Source organism: Anomaloglossus baeobatrachus, chromosome 3 (assembly GCF_048569485.1).
Source record: "Anomaloglossus baeobatrachus isolate aAnoBae1 chromosome 3, aAnoBae1.hap1, whole genome shotgun sequence".
Classification (NCBI taxonomy): Eukaryota; Metazoa; Chordata; class Amphibia; order Anura; family Aromobatidae; genus Anomaloglossus; species Anomaloglossus baeobatrachus.
In genome coordinates this window covers 101,158,201-101,179,217 of record NC_134355.1, presented here as the reverse complement: position 1 = coordinate 101,179,217, position 21,017 = coordinate 101,158,201, and the positions used below count along the sequence as shown (strand labels likewise).

At 47.3% G+C, this 21,017-nt stretch overlaps 1 protein-coding gene across 2 annotated transcripts in view; it reads right to left on the bottom strand.

The window, feature by feature from the left end:
* Positions 1–20,800, bottom strand: part of XPO1 (exportin 1) — a 131,179-nt gene extending 110,379 nt beyond the window's left edge. Inside the window, exon 1 of one of the 2 annotated variants that reach the window (XM_075339347.1) lies at positions 20,368–20,800. The gene's annotated coding sequence lies outside the window, so the exon portion shown is untranslated. Of the gene's footprint in view, positions 1–19,062; positions 20,034–20,367 lie in introns of those variants that run through there. The other variant, XM_075339348.1, reaches the window with a different exon arrangement.
* Between the last annotated feature and the right edge of the window lie 217 nt (positions 20,801–21,017).

The window sequence follows — 21,017 nt, the reverse complement described above, 5'->3', positions numbered from 1 at the left end:
GCATCCGCCGAAGCATAGGTATGCACCTGATAGTGCTTCGTGAAAGTGTGCAGGCTCGACCAGGTAGCCGCCTGACACACCTGCTGAGCCGTAGCCTGGTGCCTCAAAGCCCAGGACGCGCCCACGGCTCTGGTAGAATGGGCCTTCAGCCCTGAGGGAACCGGAAGCCCAGCCGAACGGTAAGCTTCGATAATTGGCTCCTTGATCCACCGAGCCAGGGTTGATTTGGAAGCCTGTGACCCTTTACGCTGGCCACCGACAAGGACAAAGAGTGCATCCGAGCGGCGCAGGGGCGCCGTACGAGAAATGTAGAGTCTGAGTGCTCTCACCAAATCTAACAAGTGCAAATCCTTTTCACATTGGTGAACTGGATGAGGATAAAAAGAAGGTAAGGAAATATCCTGATTGAGATGAAAGGGGGATACCACCTTAGGGAGAAATTCCGGAACCGGACGCAGAACCACCTTGTCCTGGTGAGACACCAGGAAAGGGGCTTGGCACGACAACGCTGCTAGCTCAGACACTCTCCGAAGGGAAGTGACTGCTACTAGAAAAACCACTTTCTGCGAAAGTCGTGAGAGGGAAATATCTCTCATTGGCTCGAATGGTGGTTTCTGAAGAGCCATCAGCACCCTGTTTAGATCCCAGGGTTCTAACGGCCGCTTGTAAGGTGGAACTATGTGACAAACCCCCTGCAGGAACGTGCGTACCTGTGGAAGTCTGGCTAGGCGCTTCTGGAAAAACACAGAGCGCTGAGACTTGTCCCTTAAGGGAGCCGAGCGACAAACCCTTTTCCAGTCCAGATTGAAGGAAGGACAGAAAAGTAGGTAATGCAAATGGCCAGGGAGAAAAACCCTGAGCAGAGCACCACGACAGAAAAATTTTCCACGTCATGTGATAGATCTTGGCGGACGTTGGTTTCCTAGCCTGTCTCATAGTGGCAATGACGTCTTGAGATAACCCTGGAGACGCTAGGATCCAGGACTCAATGGCCACACAGTCAGGTTGAGGGCCGCAGAATTCAGATGGAAAAACGGCCCTTGAGATAGCAAGTCTGTTCGGTCTGGTAGTGCCCACGGTTGGCCGACCGTGAGATGCCACAGATCCGGGTACCACGACCTCCTCGGCCAGTCTGGAGCGACGAGGACGGCGCGGTGGCAGTCGGCCCTGATCTTGCGTAACACTCTGGGCAACAGTGCCAGCGGAGGAAACACATAAGGGAGCTGAAACTGCAACCAATCCTGAACTAAGGCGTCTGCCGCCATAGCTCTGGGATCTTGAGACCGTGCCATGAACATTGGTACCTTGTTGTTGTGCCGGGACGCCATGAGGTCGACGTCCGGCACCCCCCAGTGGCAACAGATCTCCTGAAACACGTCCGGGTGAAGGGACCATTCCCCTGCGTCCATGCCCTGGCGACTGAGATAATCTGCTTCCCAGTTTTCCACGCCTGGGATGTGAACTGCGGATATGGTGGAGGCCGTGGCTTCCACCCACATCAAAATCCGCCGGACTTCCTGGAAGGCTTCCCGGCTGCGTGTGCCGCCTTGGTGGTTGATGTATGCCACTGCTGTGGAATTGTCAGACTGAATTCGGATCTGCTTGCCTTCCAGCCACTGCTGGAACGCTTTCAGGGCAAGATACACTGCCCGTATTTCCAGAACATTGATCTGAAGCGAGGACTCTTGCTGGGTCCACATACCCTGAGCCCTGTGGTGGAGAAAAACCGCTCCCCACCCTGACAGACTCGCGTCCGTCGTGACTACTTCCCAGGATGGGGGTAGGAAGGATTTCCCCTTCGATAATGAAGTGGGAAGAAGCCACCACCGAAGGGAAGCTTTGGTCGCCTGAGAGAGGGAGACGGTCCTGTCGAGGGACGTCGACTACCTGTCCCATTTGCGTAGGATGTCCCATTGAAGGGGACGCAGGTGAAACTGCGCGAAAGGGACTGCCTCCATTGCTGCCACCATCTTCCCCAGGAAGTGCATGAAGCGCCTCAAGGGGTGTGACTGGCCTTGAAGGAGAGATTGTACCCCTTTCTGTAGTGACTGCTGCTTGATCAGCGGAAGCTTCACTATCGCTGAGAGGGTATGAAACTCCATGCCAAGATACGTCAGTGATTGGGCCGGTGTCAGATTTGACCTTGGAAAATTGATGATCCACCCGAAACCCTGGAGAGTCTCCAGGGCAGCGTCGAGGCTGCGTTGGCATGCCTCTTGAGAGGTGCCTTGATTAGCAGATCGTCCAAGTACGGGATCACCGAGTAACCCTGCGAGTGTAGGAGCGCTACTACAGTAGCCATAACCTTGGTAAAAACCCGTGGGGCTGTTGCCAGGCCGAACGGCAGTGCCACGAATTGCAGTTGTTCGTTTCCTATGGCGAAGCGCAAGAAGCGCTGGTGTTCTGGAGCAATCGGTACGTGGAGATAAGCATCTTTGATATCGATCGATGCAAGGAAATCTCCTTGGGACATTGAAGCGATGACGGAGCGGAGGGATTCCATCCTGAACCGTCTGGCTTTTACATGTTTGTTGAGCAGTTTCAGGTCCAGGACCGGGCGGAAAGACCCGTCCTTCTTTGGGACTACAAACAAGTTGGAGTAAAAACCGTGGCTCTGTTGCTGGAGAGGAACAGGGATCACCACTCCTTCTACCTTCAGAGTGCGCAGCGCCTGCAGAAGAGCCTCGGCTCGCTCGGGAGGCGGGGATGCCTGAAGAATCGAGTCGGGGGACGAGAGGTGAACTCTATCTTGTAACCGTGAGACAGAATGTCTCTCACCCAGCGGTCTTTTATTTGTGGCAGCCAGGTGTCGCAAAAGCGGGAGAGCCTGCCACCGACCGAGGATGCTGCTAGAGGAGGTCGAAAGTCAAGAGGAAGCCGCTTTGTTAGCGGCGCCTCCGGTGGTCTTTTTAGGACGTGACTTAGACCGCCATGCATCAGAGTTCCTTTGTTCTTTCTGAGACCTTTTGGACGAGGAGAATTGGGACCTGCCCTCGCCCCGAAAGGACCGAAACCTCGACTGCCCTCTCCTCTGTTGGGGTATGTTCTGTTTGGGCTGGGGTAAGGATGTATCCTTTCCCTTGGATTGTTTGATGATTTCATCCAAACGCTCGCCAAACAGCCTGTCGCCAGAAATTGGCAAACTGGTTAAGCGCTTTTTGGAAGCAGAATCTGCCTTCCATTCCCGTAGCCACAAGGCCCTGCGGAGTACCACCGAATTGGCGGCCGCAATCGCCGTACGGCTCGCAGAGTCCAGGACAGCATTAATAGCGTAAGACGCAAATGCCGAGGTCTGGGTGGTAATGGATGCCACTTGTGGCGCGGACGTGCATGTGGCTGCTTCAATTTGCGCTTGACCTGCTGATATAGCTTGTAGCGCCCATACGGCTGCGAATGCTGGGGCAAAAGAAGCTCCGATAGCTTCATAGATGAATTTCAACCAGAGCTCCATCTGCCTGTCAGTGGCATCTTTGAGCGAGGCCCCATCTTCCACTGCAAGTATGGATCTAGCAGCCAGTCTGGAGATTGGAGGATCCACTTTGGGACACTGAGTCCAACCTTTAACCACGTCAGGGGGAAAAGGATAACGTGTATCCTTAAGGCGCTTAGAAAAAACGCTTATCTGGACAAGCATGGTGATTCTGGACTGCCTCTCTGAAATCAGAGTGGTCTAGAAACATACTCTGTGTACGCTTGGGGAACCTGAAACGGAATTTCTCCTGCTGAGAAGCTGACTCCTCCGCCGGAGGAGTTGAGGAAGAAATATCCAGCATTTGATTGATGGACGCAATAAGATCGTTCACTATGGCGTCCCCGTCTGGAGTATTAAGATTGAGAGCGCCCTCAGGATCAGAATCCTGATCAGCTGTCTCCGCATCATCAACCAGAGATTCCCCCCGCTGAGACCCTGAACAATATGATGTCGAGGGAAATTCTAAGCGAGCCCGCTTAGTCGGTCTGGGGCTGGGGTCTGTCAGAACCCTCAGCCTGGGATGTATGAGATACCCCGGGAGGACATTGTTGGTCCAACTGAGAGGGGCCAGGGAACAATGATTCAACAGAGTCCCTTTGCTGAGAGACCGGCCTGGACTGCAAGGCTTCTAGTATCTTAGCCATAGTCTCAGAGAGTTTTGCAAACTCCGTCCCTGTCACCTGGACAGTGTCAGCAGGTGGCTCCCCCTGGGCCCCTCTTAGCAGAGGCTCTGGCTGAAGAAGTGCCACAGGGGCCGAACATTGCACACAATGAGGGTCAGTGGGACCTGCCGGCAGTTGGGTCGTACAAGCGGCGCAGGCAGCATAATAAGCCTGTGTTTTGGCACCCCTGCCTTTGTGGGCGCCATGCTATTGTTTTCCCTGAGTAACACAATAGGGTATATAGCCAGAATGAACTGTGCTCATACAGTGAAAGAGTATACTATAAACAAATAATGTATCAATACACTACAGCACCATGGGGCTAGCACCAACAGGTGCTGCTTACCACCCGCTTTAAAGCGGTTGTGAGGCCACCAGAGACCGTGTCTGGGTCTCCCAGGGTTTGTCCCTCTCTGCAGCGTCGGAGGAGCTGACAGGAATGGCTGCGGCGTCCTGACGAGAGGAGGGAGCCGTGGGCGTGGCCGAGAAAGTGCGGGAACTGGTGCTCACACTGTGCACAGTGAGGGGGGTGGAGAATGGAAATCATACTCCAGCCCTCAGTGCTGCTCGTTCCGTGCAGCGTCCCGCCCTTCCCCTGCCTGTCAGGGCTGGGGGCGGGAGAAAAGGAAACTAGGCCGCAAGAAAGCCGGGGACTCAAGTATAAACGTGGCCGCCGTAAAAGCGCGGCCGGCGCCGAAGTCCCCGGCGAACTACAAGTCCCAGCCGCGCTGCAGTTTCCCATGGCAGCGGCGGTTAGCGCGGTAGCCCCTACATATAAACACACTCAGCGACGCTGAGTGTGTAATGGCACAGTTTAACTCGGTCAGCGCCGCGGTCCCCGGTGCACTAGCACACCCAGCAAAGCTGAGGTGTTGCCGTGCGCGGTCCCCACAGGGATACAGAGTACCTTCAAGTAGCAGGGCCATGTCCCTGAACGGTACACGGCTCCTATCCAGCAGGCTCCACAGGAGTTGTGGATGAAGCACGGTCTCAGTGCCTGGAGACCGATAGGATCCCACTTCGCCCAGAGCCCTGAGGGGGATGGGGAAGGAAAACAGCATGTGGGCTCCAGCCTCCGTACCCGCAATGGGTACCTCAACCTTAACAACACCGCCGACAAGAGTGGGGTGAGAAGGGAGCATGCTGGGGGCCCTATATGGGCCCACTTTTCTTCCATCCGACCTGGTCAGCAGCTGCTGCTGACCAATCTGTGGAGCTATGTGTGCAGGTCTGCCTCCTTCGCACAAAGCAATAAAACTGAGGAGCCCGTGGGAGCACGGGGGGGTGTATAGGCAGAAGGGGAGGGGCTTAACACTTTTGCGTGTAATACTTTGTGCGGCCTCGGAATGCATAGCCTATACACCCCAATTGTCTGGGTCTCCCAATAGAGCGACAAAGAAATAGACAGTGCAACAAGTGTGTGGTTTTTTTTTAAAGGCCTTAAGCGAAAAGGTAGTTTTTTTTCTGTTGGGAATTTTGTCTGAATAACGTCTTTCAGAGATTTGCACCTAATGTCCGATGTAAGCACTCCGTGTAGAGCACAGAATAAATGTGAGCGGCATCGTACTGGAGTCTTTGGGAGTCAGTATAAACAAATCAACAGCAGTTGAATTGGCTTTTTTTATGCCATACAGCGAAAGGTCTAAGTGACTAGGCGGCTTTATTCATCTAGTCAGTACAGCTACAGCGATACACATTTATATTGTTTTTTTAGGTTTGGCTGCTATCACGCTAAAAAAAAAAAAAAGGCAAAAAAAACAACAACTTTTTTTTAACAAAATAAAGGTTTTTTGCATTGCTGAATTTTGAAGGCTATACTTTATTTTTCTGTCAACAGTCATGTGAGGGCTTTTTTTTTGCAGGATGAGTTTGAGTTCTTATTGGTATCCTTTTGGGCAACAGTATTTTTTTACCACTTTTTAGGAGGCAGAAACATGAAGAAACAGCATTTCACTGTGCCATAAAAAAAAAAAAAGTGATAAGACTGCTTTATTCTTAGAGTCAGTGCAATTACAGCGATATCACTATTATATAGTTTATGTTTTGCCACTTAACACTATAAAAACATTTTTTTTTTATAGAAAAAAAATATATAGTTTTTGCATTGCTGTATTCTTAGAGCTATAGCTTATTTTTTCGCTTGATGAAGCTGTATTGCGGCTTGGTTTTATTACTGGACAAGATGACGTTTTTAATAGTACCATTTCACTTTTTGATCACGTTCCATTCCACTTTTTGTCAGCTGTATGGTAAAAAGAATTTCTGATATGGCTCCCCCCACCGTATTCACCGAAGGGGTTAACTATAGTGTGAGTTTTATAGATCAGGTTGTTACAGACAGCGGCAATACCAATTGTGTGTAGTTTTATTTGTTTTGTGCCCTACTTTCATGATAAAATATGACTCTAGCGAGATCCTTTTGCATTTTCTGTATGTTTCATCAGAAAGCCAAAATATCCCTAACTTTTTGTGAGTAGTGCATGTACATAGTCTTGAGACGTCTTGTGAGGGAGACCACTCGGAAATAACACCAGACAAAAGACTCATAACTCTTTAAAGACACTTCATTTTGATTGTAAATGAACCTGTTGGACATATGTAGTCTTTAGAGCTTTTTCACCCCCCCCCCCCCCCCCCTTCTGCATCAGGTTTTGAGCACCTTGTGGGAAAAAAGAAAATGCATTTAAATTCTTTGATGCTGCTCCTGATCAAAAGCACTAAGCTTGACACTATCCAATCAGAAGGCTGCACCCCCCCCCCCCCCAAAAAAAAAAAAACAAAAAAAACACAACAGCTGGGTTGTGGTAAACATGAAGGGGTATTCTCATGTTATGTAATTGGTAGTTTCCAATGGAGTTGCTTTTTTTCTATATGCTGTCACTCTCCTGCAATGAGAGCAGTTATCTTACATGGTGTACAGCTTGTTGAAAAGGAGGAGACTGACATTTCGAAACTTGGATCAGTATGCACAGTAGCTACCAGTTCTGTAGTCTGAAAGCCACACCTCCGACTACTGATTCCCTCATACATGGCTCATGTTTAAGTGATAAATTTACTGTAGTAAAATGGTAACATCTCAGTTATGATTAGAGATGAGCAAACCCGAAGTTTGGTGTTCGTATGAAATACAGACTTTAGAAAAAATAGTTCAGGTGCATTACGTATGCAAACCACTCATGTGAGCATCGCTGTGGTGGGTACGCTCGGTGCCTAGCGTGATCAGATGTAGTGTGCACAAATAAATTAAAGCTGGAAAAACACCGCCTACCCTTCCCCAAAAGTATTCTATTTATGGCAGGTTGCATGCGGGTGGAGAGCAGAAATGCCCAATCAAGTGACTTCCACTGGGATTCAGGTCAAGTCCAGGTCCCAAACTGAACTTTATCTAAAGTCCAGCTGGACCCGCTAGACCGAACTTCCTTGGGTCTGCTTATCTCATTATGATAGCATACTAATATTTGGATTAAACAAAATATCAACTGGAATACAACTTTAGAACACAAAACATTGAAAATATGCAATACACTATACAATAGGAAAAAATATTTGACAAAAAAGTACTGATTAACATTTGGGCAGTCTATGAATGTGTTCCTAGAAAGCAGTTGTGAGATAGAAACCTGCACCTTTCTCCCAGTGCCTCTCCTCAGATCTCAAGAGGAGCTTCACTACTACATAAAGAGCAGCACAGGTTCATCTCAACTATAAGCTTAGACTCTTAAATCGGGAATGGGACAATTCATACCTTTCCCAAGATCTAATGAAAAAATAAAAAAAAAAAAAATATGTTCAGCACATACTGCAATAAACTACTGAACCCAATTATATATATTTTAGGAGTTGTTCCATTTTATAGTTGACTCCACAACACTGGTTGCTACATTTCAGGCTGAGGAGTTAACACCAAGATCCGATTCACCTCTTACGAGCAGTTAGTGGCGAGCTACACACTTTCAGCTCCTGACCAGCTGCTATCAGTTCTGCAAAATCACCACATTCATTGCTTACTTATCTCTACATGGAGAGACTTCGGAACAATCTCTGACAGACTATTTCCACAGTAGTAAGAAAGCTAGTGAGACAGAACTGTAATACCACACAGAGGAGGTGCCATCCCCCAGAAACTAGAAAGTGAAAGGCAGGAAAGCTTGGAGTAGGCAAGGGGTAACCATTAAAATGGACCACTTTTTTTGTTTAGGAGAAGAAAAAAAAAAAAAAGAAAAAAAAAGTTTGCTGCGTTAAAGGTACCTACTTTAACCCGATAATGACCACATCTTAAATTTATAGTATGTCTTCTGGGCAAGCAAAGGAGCCTACACCATACCAGGCAGATGCCTGCCGTGCGAGGGTATATGCATAGAGTAATGTAGCCTCTGAGGTTTCCCTAGGTGAAGCAACTACAGGGATAAGAAAGTCCTTTCCTCAAGCGGCTTCGATTTAAAGAAATATTTAAGGGAATGTGTAAGAATATCTCTCAACGTAAAAGTACATAGACACAAAAAAATTATATATTTTAGCACTAGGGGGAGCAGTTGCTCTTGGTCATAAAAACTTGTCATGATGCCAGCTCGCATGACGACTGCAGTAAATGAGGGCAGGATCTGCTCACGAGTCTGATGTCACTCTTAGTGAGATGTCATACAGTCAGATCTTACCAGCGATGCAGGAACAATACAGGTCGCAGTAGCGACCTGTATAACGATCTCAGCAGTCACTGTGACCCTGTCACACAGTGTCAAACACAGCGATGTGTCCTGCCCAGCAGGACATCGCCTTTGAAGAAAATGGCCTGGACCATTCTGCAACAACTAGAGATCTCACAGCAGGGGCCTGATCGCTGGCAAATGTCACACATAAGATCGCTAACGGGATCGCTACTGCGTCACGGAAACCGTGACTCAGCTGCGATCTCACTAGTGATCTCTTTATGTGTGACGGTACCTTTACTCTCCCCTTCTGGGTGTTTTCAAGATAAGGCAGGATGAAGTTTAGGATCACAGTGCAAAGTTGATGACTACAATGTGATATGGCCATGGAGGAAAGGAAAGCTGACCGCACCAACTCTGGCTTTCTGCTGAGGCCTCTACCCCACAGCACAATAAAAACCATGCAGAGAATGAATGCAATTACTCCATTGATTTTAGAACAATTGTTTTCAGCATTCAATGTATGGTAAATTGATCAGGCTTTGTTAGCACAATGTCATCAATATTGAAGGGCCTTTTTCCCCTTTTTAATTTGAGACCTGATGCGTTTACTTGGGGTTACATCTGATGCTTTGATTGCTTTTTAATGCATTCATTAGGTAGGTGAAGTGACCAAAAACACTTTATTCCAGCATTTTGATTACTCATTTTTATTGCTTTTCCCATAGGGGAGAATTAATTTTATATTCTGATACACCGGACTTTTATAAGTGCAGCGAGTAATACATGTTTATTTTTTTATGAACATATTTGTTAGTTTTATCAGTCCCCGGGAACATTTGTTCCAGGAGGGGATACTAGGATCTTCAACTGTTGATACAGGAGGTATTAGAGAGGTCGGTAGTAAGCCGGTGCTGTGCTTCGCTCTTTATAGACATTTAAGGGGAGCAGTCACCTCTGTGGATGCAGCGCTCAGATGACCGTAATGGCACAGTTAATTTCATATCACACAATGGGATTAGATATACGGCTCATCAGGTCTTGGCACTAAGGTTACAGCAGTGATTTCATCCAGTGACATGTACTTTTTGCTGCAGCCCTGGTGCCTGTACCTGTGCTCACCAGTAATTACTGTGTCCCAGAGCTGCAGCCGCAATGACATGACTGCTCCATTCAGATCACAGTAATTACATGCAACAGGCTCCACTTAGGTGTGAACTGAGCATGCCCAGTTCGCACCCAAGGCAGCTATAGTGTAGGATAGTCAGTCACTGACTGCAGTCTCCTATGGCATGGGGCTCCCGCTTTTGCTGGGTGCATGGGTCCATTTATATGAAATGACTGACAGCACAATATTGTTTAAATATCTATTTACAGGAGGCAGATCAAAGTAGATTATGCACACTGAGCGATCTACACACATTGCTCAGTGCCCATAGGCTGAGACAGTTCTTGGCAGCATAAGTTGGTCACTTTTCAGCGCAGACCGATCGGAACCTCGCTAGAAAAAGGTGAATCTGCCAGAAGGGGCTTATAGGACAGGGCCTCAGGGGACTCTAGATTTAGCAGTGGTGCAATTAAAAACAAACACCACCTTATAAGTTTGGAATCACCACAATTGGACTGGCTGAAAAGAATATTGGAAAGATTACCAAATAGTGTTATAAAAACAAGCCACAAAAATATAGGGGGAATAGCTTTTTTTCACTTCATCATTTTACCAGACGTTTGGATTTTTTCAGTACGTTACATGGTAAAGTGAATGGTGTCATTGAAAAATACAATTTCCCACACAATTTTTTTTATGCCTCTGTAAAGGAGAATAAAAAGGGAAAAAACCCCCCAAAAAAATGAAAACTTTGGAAGATGTTAATGGAACAAAAATACACGTGGCACCTCGACACTTAATGCAAAACAAGCCAGCGAAGCGCCAAAAACTGCCGACTGCTTTTCCGAAACACTTCTAATGTGGCAACAAGATGGCATGCCATCAGTGCACATGATAACTCGTTAGTATTTCAAGCTACTCATACACAAAATCCTTCTGGATCACACATTAACCCCTTAACGACCCATGATGTACTGGGTACGTCATGGATCGTGTGCCGGTAAGCCCCGCCCCCTGCAGGCGGCGGCGATCCGTGCACATATCAGCTGTTATCAACAGCTGACATGTGTGCCTGCTAGCCGCGGGTGGAATCGCTTCCACCCGCGGCCATTAACCCCTTACATTTCGCTGCCAAAATCTTGGCAGCGATATGTATATGGGCGCCGCCATGACAGTCACTTACCCCGCCCCCACCGGAAGTCACGTGACATGATCACGTGACTTTTGGCGGTTGCGATGGTAGCACAGGGTCATGTGATGACGCCTGTAGCTAACATGACTCACTTCCTCTCAATGCCGGAATAAAGCCGGCATTGAAAGTGAAGCAGCAAATCTGCAGTTCTAAGCTCTGTAGCTGAGATCTGCAGATAGTGCAAAGCGATCGGACTGCTGATCGCTATAGCCCCCTAGGGGGACTAGTAAAATAAAATAAAGAAAAAAATAAGTAAAAAAAAAAGTTTTAAAAAATTAAAAAAAAATAAACCTAAAAGTTCAAATCACCCCCCTTTCACCCCATTGAAAATTAAAGGGTTAAAAAAATAAAAAAAATACACACATTTGGTATCGCCACGTTCGGAAATGCCCGATCAAAATATAAAATCAATGAATCTGATCAGTAAACGGCGTAGCGGCAAAAAAATTCCAAACGTCAAAATTACGTTTTTTGGTTGCCGCAAATTTTGCACAAAATGCAATAACAGGCGATCAAAACGTAGCATCTGCGCAAAAATGGTACCGTTAAAAACGTCAGGTCGAGACGCAAAAAATAAGCCATCACTGAGCCTCAGATCCTGAAAAATGAGAACGCTACGGGTTTTGGAAAATGGCGCAAAACGTGCGCCACGTTTTTTGGACAAGCTTGTGAATTTTTTTTAACACCTTAGATACAAGTAAACCTATACATGTTTGGTGTCTACAAACTCGCACCGACCTGAGGCATCACATAGATACCTCAGTTTTACCATATAGTGAACACAGTGAATAAAATATCCCAAAAACTATTGTACGATCACACTTTTTTTGCAATTTTTCCACACTTAGAATTTTTTGGCCGTTTTCCAGTACACTATATGGTAAAACTTATGGTTTCATTTAAAAGTACAACTCGTCCCGCAAAAAACAAGCCCTCATATGGCAAGATTGATGGAAAAATAAAAAAGTTACGCCTCTCGGAAGAAGGGGAGCAAAAAACAGAAACGCAAAAACGAAAAGTGCCCGGGGGCTGAAGGGGTTAAAAGGGAACCTGTCAGGTGAAATATGCACCCAAAACCACGGGCAGTTCTGGGTGTATTTTAGTAATCCATGCCTAACTGTCCCTGTATACACTAACATAGATAATCAGATCTTTAGAAAAAACTACTGTATTTCTAAAGATATGCAAATGAGGCCTCTAAGAAACTATAACTAGTCACAAGTGCATGAGTTCCCTTGGCTAGCCGGGCCACATAGGAAGTTGGAACACCCCTTGGGTGTACTAACATGCTAACAAACGCACAGCTTCACCGCACATACCTCACTCTTCATGGCAGCCGGCGGAGGATGGATGCGCTCCGCGCATGATCCAGAGTCCCCTGGACTTCTTATCATGGGCACTAAATTGGTGCAAGCTTTCCAGCTTCAGTGACATATAGTGTGCATGACCGGAAGTCCCGAGGACTCCAGATCATGGCCAGGGCGCATCCATCTTCCGCCCGACTGCCATCAAAACAGAGGTATGTGCAGCGTCGCTGCGCATTTATTAGCATGTTAGTATGTCCACAGGGGCGTGCTAACATGTTAAGGGGGCCGACTAGCCAAGGGAACTCACGCCCTTGGGACTAGTTGTGGGCCTCATTAGCATATAACAATCTTTAGAAATACTTTTTCTAAAGAGCTGTTTATTTATGCTAGTGTATGCAGGGACAGTAAGGCAGGGATTAGCAATATGCACCCAGGACTGCTCGTTGGTCTGGGTGCATATTGGACCTGACAGGTTCCCTTTAAAATCCTATATATCCAATCCTCGTTTCACTTTGCGTTTGCAGTCAGGCACAGAGACACACGTATTCTGATGGGACTCAAACTGATTATGCTCAAATTGGCGTCCCTTTATATACAGCCAGGAAATGTTTCAGAAAACAAAATCATAAATAGTCAAAGAATAAAAAAAAAAAACCAAAAAAAAAAAACCATGAAGATAGCTCTAAATTAAACAGCTGTAAATGAAGTGACCTATTGGAGCCCTTTATGACACAGCCTTACCTGTCAAATCTAAAATTCTCTTTCAGATAAGTATTTAGAGATCTGTTGATGAACTAAAGTCTATGACCAGTTTTACAGGCTCCTAAAGGCTACCAGTAAGCCAATCCTTGAAACTGGTGCACAACAATTCTACAAGTTTAAAGATAATTTAACACCATAAAAGACATAAAAAATGTGATATATATGTCCATACAAAGTTCTTGTCCAAAAAAAAAAAAAAAAAAAAAAAAAAAAAAAAACTATAAAGTCTCATTTAGCCAGACACTAAGCGTCATTACTACTTCTACGCTGATAACTAACAAGCCATTGGTTTCAAAACATCTTGTGAAAGGGTTGGTGTAAAGTTAACAGCAGCATGTGACAGCTCGTCAGCAAGTGCAAATCATTAACACGTGGTTAAACAATAGAGAGCTCAGGATTTCAGCTTTCAAATAAAAATGAGGCGGGTAAGAGCAGGGAGAAATGAAACATACCAGACAATACTGTTTTTTGGACAATTCAGAGAAAACAAACATTCTGCTTTCAAAGGATATCTCCAGCATAAAGTTAACAGAGCAATCAATTTTCCATCGGTCTAAAGTGTTAATGGAAGCTTGGTTTATTGTATTAGGACTCCAATCAAAATTTCACCTAGTACACAAATTAGATAGTGAACAGCTCATGCAAATATGACTTTTAAACACCAGGCACCACCATTGATCATTCATTACCAACTCCTGTTGTGCCGATGGCAGCACCCCAGACTAAACTGCACATCAATCACAAAGTCGCAAATGATTGACAAGTAACGACCGTACACCATATAGGTCTATTTCAGTCAAATTTTAGCTGAAAAATTCCAATGTGACAGATTATTTTGTACACAGTAGTTGATTGGTGGCCTTCACAAAAGATTATTGTATATAATTTTTAAACAATAGTCAGAGAAAAATGTCGGCCAAATTTGTGTGTTCACCAGGCTCAACCATCATGCACAGGGCAGATCTCACAGAGCCTGTAGTCAGATAGTGAGAATATGGCATATAAGCTTCCATATAAAAGTGTAAGGAACAAGGAGGAACAGCAGAGGCTTCATGAACTTTTGTAGCAGCCCTATTATAACCAAATACAAGATAATGGTCAATACAGCCATATGTATTAACACCGAGCAGCACTTGAGCCTATGTGGCCTCACTCAGATGTCCATGTTACACATGCGTGTTGCATTTGTTTTTCAGATAGAGCATGTACCCATTTCACTCTATGGTGGTAGTCACATGTCCATAGGTTTTTATGGACTGCGTGTCCATACAAAACACATGGAGGCATGTTAGTTTTTTTTCCACAGATGACAAGGCTCAATACTAGTCTATGGATCTCTGAAAAGCACCGATGACACTGGTACAATTCTTTCACATGTGTGAATGAGGACTAAGCTAGGATCAATTCAACATCCTGCTCAATTAGAAGAGTACACTACTGCTCCGACCCTCATCCATCTCGTATCCTTCAGCTCTAATTCAGATCTGTATCAGTGAACAGACCGACCATTTCAATTACAGAACAGAATACAACTATAAACTTCTAAATGAGAAAACGTACCAAATGACAGACAAGCAGTCATCAAATCACAGTTAATTTGATTAATCTATGGAGTATTATGGACTGGAAGAACTCCAGCAGCAAGCACTGAAAGTTTTCATAAGTGCCCCCTGCACCCATCATACACAAAGGTTTTTTTGTTTGTTGCACTCTTCTATACAAATGGATGGAATATAAAAATTATAATATATATTGACATACTAATGTATGGCTTACAAGATGGAGCACGCAATCCTTGTGTTGGCGGTGGAAGTCAAGGAATACCTCTGACGCATCCTTCTGATGGCATTGAAACAACGGCCCAGACATCTCAAGCCTAAGGCTATGTGCACACTAGAAAAAGGATTTTTCTTAAGAAAATTTCTTGAGTGAAGGATTAGCGCACCTGCGTTAAAAAACGCACCAAAAACGCACCTGCGTTTTTACCGCGATTTGGTGCGTTTTCACCGCTGGTTGCTCCCTGTGTTATTGTGCCATTATCTATGGTAACTAACGCAGTTAGCTGCAGAAAAGTAGTGACATGCTAATTCTTTTTCTTAAGAAAAAAATGCAGTGTGCGCACAGCTAATTTTTTTTGCCATAGGATTGGCTGGGGAATGTCTGCAGAAAGGTTACAAGAATTTCTCAAGAAATTTCTGCAGCAAAAATGCACCAAAAACGCAGTGTGTGAACACAGCCTAACGGTTTATGTTCCAAGCTTGATGACAGATCAGATGAGCCAATCTTATTAAAGTGAACCTGTCACACATGCTAGCCATGGTTTTCCTTCTTCTCATTACCGGAAGTGAGATTGTGCCAGGCAATGTGGATGCCACCTGCGTCATCCACAGCAAAGCAAACTGCGCCAGACACAAGATTTTAACTGACTATGTGAATGACGCAGGGTGCGTCATCCACATCAAATCACATCAGGAGGACGACGATTGCCAGTGGGGAGGAGAAATAGGAGTCGTGGCAAAGGCACCCATTGGACCAGATGAATTTGCATAAAGCACAGGAGCTATTCAAAAGGTTTTTTTTGGATATGCGGCAGGTTAAGGCATAATATACCACTCTTTAGAATGCAGCATAGGTGCTAAGGAAGGAGGTAGGAGTGACTAAAGGTGTACTTCTCACATAGCGAGATCGCTGCTGAGTCACAGGTTTTGTGACGCAGCAGTGACCTCATCAGCGATCTCGCTGTGTGTGACACTGAGCAGCGACCTGGCCCCTGCTGTGAGATCGCTGCTCGTTACACACTGTTCTGGTTCATTTTTTGCTCGTTGCTCTCACGCTGTGAAGCACACATCGCTGTGTTTGACAGCGAGAGAGCAACGATCTGAATGTGCAGGGAGCCGGCGTCTGGAAGCTGCGGACGCTGGTAACCAAGGTACACATCGGGTAACTAAGCAAAGCGCTTTGCTTGGTTACCCGATATTTACCTTGGTTACTAGCGTACGCCGCTCTCAGGCTGCCAGTGTTGGCTCCCTGCACACGTAGCCAGAGTACACATCGGGTAACTAAGCGAAGCGCTTTGCTTAGTAACCCGATGTGTACCCTAGCTACGAGTGCAGGGAGCCAGCGCTATGCAGTGTGCGCTGGTAACCAGGGTAAATATTGGGTAACCAAGCAAAGCATTTTGCTTAGTTACCTGATATTTACCTTGGTTACCAAGCGCAGCATCGTTTCCACGAGTCGCTGTTGGCTGGTCACTGGTGAGATCTGCCTGATTGACAGCTCACCAGCGACCATGTACCGACGCACCAGCGATCCTGGCCAGGTCACATCGTGGTCGGAATCGCTGGTACGTCGTTTAGCGAGACGGTACCCTAATACACAAAAAAAAAAAAACAAAACCAAAAACACAGTGGTGACAAGTTCCCTTTAAGCTTCACACACTTAGGCTATGTGCCCACGTTGCGTTTTTATGTGCAGAGATTCTGCACATAACGCATGTTTTGGCAGGTGAAAAAATAAAAAAAAAGCTGAAAAATCTCACGCATTTTTTTTATTGCATTTGCGTCTTTTTTCACATGCATAGTTTTTTTTTTTAATCATGGCAACCGTGTGGGTTCAGGCACTGTACCCCAACACATGCTGCCGGGTCTCCGGCTGATGTTACAGCCGGAACCTGGCTATCTCTGATTGAAAGGTGCCACGCTGCTCCCAGCAGTTTAAGCCCCCTGAATACTGCGATCAGTGCGATTGCAGTATTCAAAAAGCAGGGAAAGGGATCTCTTACCTCTCCCTGGCGACCGGGTCCCTGGAATGCAATCACAGGGACCCAATTGCTGCCATAGTAACCCTGGGTCGTAACCATGACCACCTCGGGTTACTGAGCTATGGAGAGCCTCACACACCATGCTGTATGAGGCAAAGTGCTGCGCTATAATCCCCTGTAGTGATAAAGCACTGAAGGAGATTAAAGAAACAGAAAATAAACACAAACAATTGACATGCTGCTTATTTCAGCAACAAAAGCTGCAATAAAAAAAGAAGCAGCATGGGCACAGCAAGTCAGGATTCTCACTTTGCTGGGATGCTTTTTCCTTGGATTGATTAAAAAAAAAAAAAAACAAAAAACAAAACACGAAAAGAAACAAAAAAGCAACGCTGTCATAAGGCCTTAGTCTTAAAAACTGCAAGTCGCAAAATGTAAGTTTTCGGCAAAACACAGTTAACTTGTGGCTTAAAGTCCTAAACAAATATATTACACCTTAATTCACTATGAGGCTATGTTCACACAGTACATCTTTTCTAACCACAGATACATTTTCATACTCACAAGAATATGTTATTGTGCCTGGGATCCCCTGACAATACTTTGGTTTAGACTACTTTCACACTTGCGTTGGAAGGCTTCCGTTGCTATCCGCAGCCTTGAGGAATTACGGTAACCGTTGCAGGAATCCGTTATATTCCTCAGACTTCTATTAGCTACAGATAGCAACGGATGGTCTTGCATTGCATCCGTCCCGCGGCGCATCAGTTGTTTTGACGCTGACCGCGAGTGACCGTCGGGCGGATGGAACGCTGCATGTAGCGTTTTTCTGTGCTTGGCAGTGTCAAAAAAACGCAACCTGCAGGAATCCATTGGCGTCCGTTGTTTTTATAATGGATGCCTATGGTGGCAGATTCCGTTAGAATCTGTCATTTGACGAATTCCTTTAACGCAACCGTCTTTACACAACTGCGCATGCTCAGATGTCGTTATTTTGTACGATCTGTAGCATCCGTTGTGCCACTATATGCAACGCATCCGTCACACAACGCAATGCTACGGATCCCGTTCAACGCAAGTGTGAAAGTAGCCTAACACTGATAAGAAGAATTCAGCAACACAAAGTACACTGCAAGCGTTCACATGTGCAGCACTTACTAAACCACACAACATATTCCATCATGTACATAATATTTGGTCTGTCACATTGGTAATCACAATGTTTAAACCAATTAAGAATAAAGAAGCCATTCTAAGAAGATGCTCTGCAATTGTATGCTGTATGTGCACGACTTTAGAATCACTAAGGCTTCATTCATATGTCCTGTTTTCTTATCCACATGCTTTAAACCAGGGGAAGAAAAAAAAAAAAATTAGAACGGTCTACAGGGTGTCAGAACGCAACCATTCTAAGGAATGACTGATGACTAACAGACAGCACTTGATACCATTTATGTTGCGACCATGTGCAGTCCTGCGTGTGAGAATAAGGCCTAAGGCAACAGCGAGGCCAAAGATGGATCAGTTCTGCTGCTGTAGTGCAGAACTGCTCCACCTTTGGCCTCGCTGTTGCCTTAGGCCTTATTCTCACACGCAGGACTTCGACTGTACATGGTCGTAACATAGATGGCATCAAGTGCTGTCTGTTAGTCATCAGTCATTCTTTAGCATGGGGGGGGGGGGGGGAATTGGTTTGGAATACTTTGGACATTGTTTACACGTCCACATTTACAATGTGCTGCTACCAACTTCAATTTATGCTGTGCCTACTTACTCTTCAATGCCAAGGATTAAATCTTGTGGGAACATACATTTTTGTTTTGAACCCCACCGGTTTGCTCACTCACCCCACACTCAAGCTTTGTCGATGTGCTGCAGTGGAGATGACACCACTACACATCAAACAGCTGCAGCCAATCAGCAGGATTAGCAGAGATGCTGATGTAACAAGCACATGGCCACTAAAGCCAGCGATTGGCTGCAGCGGTCACAGGCTTTGTAGTCATGATGGTGGGCCTACAGCCAGTCAAAAGACTGGAAGCTGCAGTGGGCTAGTTTAGTCTACAGCAAGACCTCATGGAAAACCCCTTTATGTGATATGACCTGTACATAGATTGCTGAAGTCTCCTGAGCCAGAACATCTCCAACCTCACCTGATACAGGCACAAGTCCCTGGACTAAACAGAGGCAGAAGGCTGCTGTACAGAAAGGTCTGGGGGGCAGTCACTGGATGGACTGTTTCCATTCACTGACAGCAAAACAGGAGAGCTGTATAAATGATTGGTGCAAAAACATAACGTGGTGGATGTGGGGGTCGGATGTGGCCCTGAGGGTCAGGACAGGCAGGCTGAGGATTAGTGAGAGCCCTGTGGGGCAGTGAGGGCAGCTCAGATACGTCAGATACGGACAGCCTTGTTGTCAGTGCAGGCCCAGAAAAACTGGGAGGCAATGATGACAGCTCGGGCCCTGGGGGGCAACTCAGGTACGGAAAGGTTTGTTGTCAGTGCGGGCCCAGAAGAGAAGGGGGGGTTGGGGCAGCTCAGGCCCAGATAGCCTGGGGGGCAGCAAGATCTGCTCAGGTCCGGGCTGGTTGTCAGTGGGGGCCAGGAAAACTGTTCAGGCCCAGGCGGGTCAGGGGTTGTGTGAGGGCAGCTCAGGTCTGGGTGGGTTTGTTGTCAGTGTGGGCCCTAGGGGACAGTGTGGGCAGCTCAGGCAGGGGGGGTCAGTGCAGGCAGCTTAGGTCCGGGCAGGCTTGCTGTCAGCTCGGGCCCAGGCAGGCTGGGGGTCAGTGGGGATCCCGGAGGGCAGCTCAGCTTCAGGTAGGCTGGGGGTCAGTGCGATCCCTGGGGGGGGGGGCAGTGAAGGCATCCCAAGTCCGAGTAGGCTTGTTACCAGTGTTGGCCCAGGAGGGCTAGGGGGCAGTGAGGGCAGCTTGGCCCCAGTGCGGGCAGCTCAGCTCCGGGTGGGCTTGTTACCAGTGCTGGCCCTAGGGGAATAGCTCGGACCCAGGCGGGCTGGGGGTCAGTGCAGGCAGGAATAGCATGGGGCAGTGAGGGCCCAGTGGCCGTGGCGGGCCCGGGCGGGCTGCGGCGGGTGTCGGGCTGCTCTCCTCCGGCCGCGCGGCCTCTCCCTGCCCCTCCCTCTCCAGCACGTGATGCGCACGGAGCTCTCCACACACTGAGCAGCAACATTTCTGGAAATTTCCACTCCGCCAACAACTCGTCAGAGCCCGGGGAACAGCGGAGACTGCCACATCCACCCCTCACTCACTACGGCCGGGGCCACGGCCTCAGGAAAGTCCGCTGGAAGCCTGAGGCCTAGTGCTGGGCCCGCTCCCTCCATGTGGGCTTCTGCAGACACAGATTAGCGGCCACCAGTAGCCATGGCGGGCTAGCAGTAGTCGCACACGTGGGCGCCGCACACCCCTCGGTCCCCGTCACGGACAAGCGGCCACTTACCGTGAGCGGAGCTGCCTGTTCCTCAGACGCGGGGCGGGAAGGGTCCGGTATAAGCCCCCGACCAGCGCACATAGAACTAGCGCGGAGCGGAGTCCCGGCGGCTGACCTGTGTGGCGGGAGAGTGGCGGCTGCTATCCGCCCTTGGGCTCCAATGAATGGGCAGAAGGGGCGTCTGGGCCTGCAGCGCGCACGGGAATGAATGGCTGCTCCAGTCTCCGGGGCCCTAACACATTGTACAGACGCTTCCCGGGCGGATGGCTGTGAGGCGGGATGTGGGTTTGGAGTGTGTCGCCGTGACTGAGGCAGTAAGCAGGCGGCGGGCGGAAAGACGCGCTTCTTCTGCTGTACTGCTACACACTCTCAGCCGGCTGAAACCGGTTCAGACTGGGACATTCCATCTCCGTTTAGTTCTCAAGCCCATGGCGCCGCTGAGCGTTTGGAAACCTGTGTAACTCCGCCTAAATCGTAAGCTGATTGGCTGGACGCCTAATGAGGGGCGAGCTGATTGGTTATCGCCGCAGTCCATCACCTCACATAGTAACGCCCACTTTCCTTTCTATTTTTTATTTTTTTTATTTCAGTTCATTGCCGCGAAGCGACTATGGAAGAGGTAGCGATGACGTAGGGTGAGACTCGGCCTCTGATTGGCT